This window comes from Embiotoca jacksoni, unplaced genomic scaffold (assembly GCF_022577435.1).
Source record: "Embiotoca jacksoni isolate LCO1_2020_lvr unplaced genomic scaffold, fEmbJac1.0.p SCAF_6, whole genome shotgun sequence".
Lineage (NCBI taxonomy): Eukaryota > Metazoa > Chordata > Actinopteri > Embiotocidae > Embiotoca > Embiotoca jacksoni.
Genome location: NW_027185414.1, coordinates 9,246,679 through 9,252,678, shown reverse-complemented (window position 1 = coordinate 9,252,678; position 6,000 = coordinate 9,246,679). Strand labels below are relative to the sequence as shown.

Sequence of the window (6,000 nt, the reverse complement as noted above, 5' to 3'; positions counted from 1 at the left end):
AGCTTCTCCTCCCAAATACTTAAAATAGAAATTGACCTCATTATTGCGTGTAAAGTCATTTTAAATGATAATACTGTGACCACTGTGGGTAAGTCGGTGAAAGAGACGTTACTGTTAATCTTTTCATATACAACCTGTTATCTTTAACCACTGACTTGTATTAAAACAAGGTACAATCTTATTGAGTCTTGTAAAAAACTGTGAATTGAACAAAGAGGAAAGATACATTGTCCTTTGTCACAACTGTCCCGTTCACCTTTTATGGTTTTAACTATATCTTTTATATCTTTTTGGTTTCTTTAATTATTTTCACACACATTTTTATATTCTTTACCCAAGTCTAAGAAGTAGATTTTTTTGTAATGTGTACTGCATCTGTATGGCCACAAGGTGGCGGCATTTGCCTAATTTTAGAATATGTACACCATCTGAGTAGTTGATGGGTTTAAACATGTATTCAGATGTTTGTGCTCCCTGCTTGTTGCAATTTACTTGGCACATACACTCACTGGCTACTTCCGGCGGCACTGGTTGGACGCCCCTTTGCCTTCAGAACCACCTTAGATTTTTCGTAGCATATATTCAACAAGGCGCTGGAAACATTCCTCAGAGTCTCAGTGTCATGTGGAAGACACAAGTCTGAAATGATATGAGCTTTGTGACATGGCGCGTTCCCCTCCTGACAGTAGGCATTAGAAGATGTGGTCAGAATAAGATAAAGAAAGAAAATAGAATATACTCAGTTAGGTTGTGATGTTTAACTGATGCTCAGTTGCTACTAAAGGGCCCAAACAAAAACACACCACTACACCACCACTACCATGCTTTCATGGTTTCACTAAAGTTTGACCCAAACACTTGAATTTCCAGCAAAAATCAAGACTCATCTGACGTTAATTTTTTCCGATCTTCCATTGTCAAGGTTTGGTGTACATGTGCCCAATGTAGCCTCAGTTTCCTGTTCTTGGCTGACATTAGTGGCACTCAGTATGGTACTCTGCAGCCCGTCTGCTTCAGGGGTTCGATGTGTTGTGTATTCAGAGATGGTCCTCTGCATACCTTTGATGTAATGAGTTGATATTCGAGCCTTTCTATCAGCTTGAACCAGTCTGGCCTTTCTTCCCCTCCCCTCCTCCACCTCTGCCATCAACAGGGCATCTTCTCAGAGTGAACTGCAGAATGTTTTTTCTCATTGCACCATGCTCTGTAAACCCTAGAGATGGCTGTGTGTGAAAATCCAGTCTGTCTAGCTCCTACAACCGCACTGAGTTCAAAGTCCCTTAAATCACATTTTGTCCTCATTTTGATGTTTGGTTTAAACATCTGTAGATCCTCTTGACCGTGTCTAAAAAAAAAAACCTAAATACATCGAGTTAGTGCCACATGATTGTCCGATTAGATCTCTGCTTTAACGAGCGCTTGAATGGGTGTACCGACTGAAGTGGACGGTGAGTGTCGTTACCAGCACATTGGACAAGCCCACCTGCTGGTTTCTGTGTTGTGGGTGTCAGTACCTTTTGTGTTTGCAGTATAGTTACACCTCATCAAACTCCAGTCAAGTTGAACGCGGGCCAAAACCTGCCATCTCTTAACGTTGTAGATCGAAGTTACTTGAAAGGATTTCTCCCCCCCACACACACACACACACACTTGTCCATGCCTGTGAGTGCTCGTTGAAAGCAAGCTGCAAAAGTGTCAACATGAAAATCTGCGAGATTTAAGAAAGTCTTTGAGAACTTATTTCAAAGATAATAACTCGTCCTGCAACCCAGATGGTTACAACTGGTTAGAAATGGCCTGAATTGCGAATGGCTACAACAATCTTCAACGCAAGTGCTCTTATTTTGAAATGGCTGTTACATGATGGGTGATTTATCCTGGAGTGCTCTGGGAAGTTTAGGGATTATAGGAGCATACGGACTTCAGTGTGAGGCAGACGGACAGACTGTTAACGGCTCTGACAGTAACAAGACGCTTCCATAAGAATGTTTGGAATTTAGCCGTAGTTATCCTGCCCCAGCTGGGGTCAACATCTTTCATCTTTGACCCTACCCCCCTGCCTAGCATTACATTTCATCCAACTGTACCCTGACAACAAGGACCCAGTGTTCACTTATAGCATGTGGAGGAACTGCCTCCAATCCCTCAATTTATATTTTTGTCCTGATTTAACCCAACTCACCTCTTCAAAAGTTAAAACAAAAATATCAGATGTGTATCACTTCCAAGCAGCTGCTGCTGGGCCCCTTTTCCCAAATGGCTTAGGTTGTCTTAACACCATAGATATTAGCCTTTATAGGGTCAGTCATCGTGGTGACACCACACAGGATGCTATGTCTTCTTCTATGGCTGTGGATAAGCTTCATCATGTGTAAGAACATAACCCTGATGAGGACACAGTGATGTCATCATGGCTCAAACACTACAATGTTTTAACAGAAAGACTGTGGTACTAACTGAGGGTGTGAAGTTTGAATGACGTGTGATGGGGAGAGTCTAATGCAACATGTAAGATTCAGAGTGTTTGGTGCTTTAATCATACTAGGGACTAAAAGCTGGAAAAGTATCTCTCTGCTGCTTCGAGTCAAATGTGTTTTTGTTATAGTTCCTTTATCTGGATGTTTGGCCATCACTGTGCAGAATTATGTTTGTGCAGAGTTTTGACACCTGAATAATCTTTGCATATTTGTCTGCTGAAGGAAGAAAGGTTTCTCAGTCAGTCTGCATCGGTTTAACACATGCACGTATGAGCATGATTTTGTGACGTCACAACTAGTTTGCAAACTAATTGCTGTCCATGGTTTTGCAACTCGCAGACAGGTGACGTGGAAACCTGAAACCTCCAGTATTCAACAATGTTGGACGTTTTAGTGAAGCAGAAGAGAACTTTTGTCTGCCAGTTTTTCAAGAGGGAAAAACAATAGCTTTAAATGCAAGACTTTTTAGTTAATGTTTATGTTTTTAAACCATATCAGATGCCATAAATTCCAAGCATAGTATTTCTTTATGACACAAACATGTCAGGAGGGCATATTTTGATCTCTATTCCCCGAATCTCCCCATTATGGAAATATAGTAGTAATTGGAGAAGTAAAAATTGGGGTCTGGGTTCGTGGGACATAAAGATTGACCGCTTTGAGGCACCTCATCTCCCAGCAAGATGTAAAACAAATAATTGGTTGTTTGAATGTTTTTTGTATTTTCTCTTCTCTTTTTCTTTTCCATCTTCTTTCTATTGTCTTTTTCTGGGATGGGGGGGACAATAACATGCCCGTTGACTACTGGTATCCATTAATACAAATAAAAAGTCAAATTTTCTAAAGAAAAGAATCCCACATATTAAAACTAACTATATATATAAAACACTTCATTTAGCCCAACTTGTAGTCTCATGGGATATACATGAACAAATGGACTACAAAACGTTTGGGCCATTAATAATGACGCATTTCCTCTTTGCCTCGCCGTAGGATTATCCCACCCCACACCCCACACCCCCACTCCCCAACCTCCCCATTTTACGCACACACATACACACAGCGCCGCTGCTGCTCACACACTGTCCGGCCACTTGGAAATTTCCCCTCAACGCGCAGGATATTCCAGTGCTGAGGAGCGGGACTGTCGGCTAATGTGCATCTTCTCAGGGCTGACTTGCTTGAAATGCCCCAGTAGAGGATCTGAAGGTAGGTTTACAGCCCTGTAATCGGCTTATTGTGGTGCCCATCTCCCCCGCAGCACAGATCTGTCTGACCTTCTCTCCGACCAGCGCTTTATAATCAAATTGCACGGCGTGTGTGTGTGTGTGTGTGCGAACGCAGCGTGGGTCCCAGCCTGCTGGATGAGGAGTGTGTGACTACACTGCATTTCACTGCGCTCGGCTTCTTTTTGAATGGATCTGCGTTAAGTTGCGGTTCAGACGCTGTGATGCTCAGTTGAATCAACGTAACTTGTGGAGTCTTTAATTGTCGGTTTCTCCGGTGGCATCGCCCCGGTTTTGGCGACTTTACAGACCACAGGGCTGCTGCAGGGGGTCGCCTGGTGAGTTGAGTCGCTCTTCTTTTTTTTTTTTTTGTGGTATACCTCTTGTTTGCGAAGCCGCAGGATTCAGCATGTGGATAACGTAGGCTGTGGCTTTTGTGGTTGTGTGTGTGTGTGTGTGTGTGTGTGCAGTCAAAGAGGCATGGAGAGTTCACGGCAGGGGCAAGTTACACTGGCCAGAGAAAACCAGCCTCCGCCATGTTTCCATGTCAGTCAAGCTGCCACTAATGCCACAGGCAATTGTTTACAACTTTTTTTTTTTCTCCTGATTTTCACGCGCTGCCAAGAATGCGTATCTGAAACGCACGCATTCAAGGCGGCAACCGGTGTGAAGCGTGTTCCTGCTGTGCGACAATATACAGTGAAAATCCACCAATGATCGCTCCTCTACACCGCTGATCATCATATGGCTTGCAGTGTGTGTGTGTGTGTGTGGGGGGGGGGGGGGGACCTACTGTATGTTTTGAGCCGTGGCCGTCATTTCTACCTTTTTTTACCCAGCGTGTTTCCCACTACCTGCCATTCTCTGGCAAACCTGCACCCGTGCTTATCGTGGCCAAGGTGGTAATCTGAGCAGTGAAGTGCGACATGTAGAGTAATGTATGGTTCCACTGCAGTAGGTCATGGTGAATAAATAGGGAGGATGGCTGCCTGTGTATCCGCTCCGCTGCCACACCCCTTCATAGAAATACGAGGCGCTGATATATTTTGTCTTTTTTTGTAATGATCACATGTCCTTATTGCTTCAGTAAATCTGGTGATATTTTTAAACGTGGCAAAGGGACGAGCTGAATGACTACTTGTGTTATGTGCCAAGTTTGCGCGCGAGGATCAATACAGTGGCTGGTATTGCAGTTAGTGGTGGATCTATCAGCAGGCAATGAATTTTAGTGAGCCGCTGGTGTGGGGGTGTGGGGGTGTGGGTGGGTGAGTGGTGTAGACCGTGAGCTGGTTTGGAGGCAGACGTGACAGGTCATATGAGATGGCGGGGGGGGGGGAATGGGGGGCAGTGGTGAAGCAAGTGATGCCTGCAAATGTTTGACGTGTGCAAGTGAGTTTCTCTGGCAGTTTAATGGCCAAAAGTAAATCCTTCCCTGAAGCCCCCACCCCACCCCCCTCCACCTTCCGGCTACCTAGACCTTGGCTTGTCAGAAAAGACACATGACCTTATAGGCTGCTGTGTGTGTAATGCCTCAGGAAGGCGTGATCTGCCCTGACTATTTTTTGTGCTACACATACTCCAGGTATGTCTAAGGGATGGCATTCCCTGTAGGAACGCAGCTATCAGATATGACCCCCCCCCCCCCCCCCCAAAAAAAAAAAAAAAAAAAAAATCTATAGTTAATAAAGTGGCAAAGAAAATTGCAGCAGCAAAGAGAATGTCATCGCACCTCCTCAAGTTGCCCTGTGTTAAAATCTGTCCTTTCAAAATGGCAGCTCTCATCTAATGAACCAGGCCTCTGTTCTTCTGCGCTGTTCAGTTGCGCTTCTGCTATATCTCTGTGAAAATGTCATTTTTCCCAGAGCCTCACAGGTAACTGTTATACTGATGCTGCTCGGTATGCAGCTCCGCAACGCAAATCACGCACAGATCATCTATTAAACTGACCAAACTCTTATCTGACTTTCCTCACATAAAAGCAGCAATCAACAGCGTTTTCATTACATTAGCAACTGCGCTGACCTTTTGAGAATCCGTTCATGCATCCATTATGCTATTAGTAGTTCTCAAAGCAGCAACAAATACACTCTTCACAGTGCAGCTGTTCAGTTATTCAGTGGAGGTAAAGGAGAAACCGTGTGAATCAGACACATTCGTGAGGAAATGTTTTGATTTGCAAGCTGAAAGCATCATTACTGACTTAGATTAGTATGAGAACCTTTCATTGCTAGTTTTAGCAAAAGCTATAGTTCTCTTGGCAGAGAAAAAAAGTCATTTGACTTATCTCTACCTTTTAG

At 43.9% G+C, this 6,000-nt stretch overlaps 1 protein-coding gene across 5 annotated transcripts in view; it reads left to right on the top strand.

The window, feature by feature from the left end:
* Positions 1 to 3,545: 3,545 nt before the first annotated feature.
* tln2a (talin 2a) overlaps positions 3,546 to 6,000 on the top strand; it is a 92,504-nt gene continuing 90,049 nt past the window's right edge. For 2 of the 5 annotated variants that reach the window (XM_069173379.1, XM_069173377.1), the window contains exon 1: positions 3,548 to 3,686. The gene's annotated coding sequence lies outside the window, so the exon portion shown is untranslated. Of the gene's footprint in view, positions 3,687 to 3,915; positions 4,042 to 6,000 lie in introns of those variants that run through there. The other 3 variants (XM_069173380.1, XM_069173381.1, XM_069173378.1) reach the window with 3 other exon arrangements.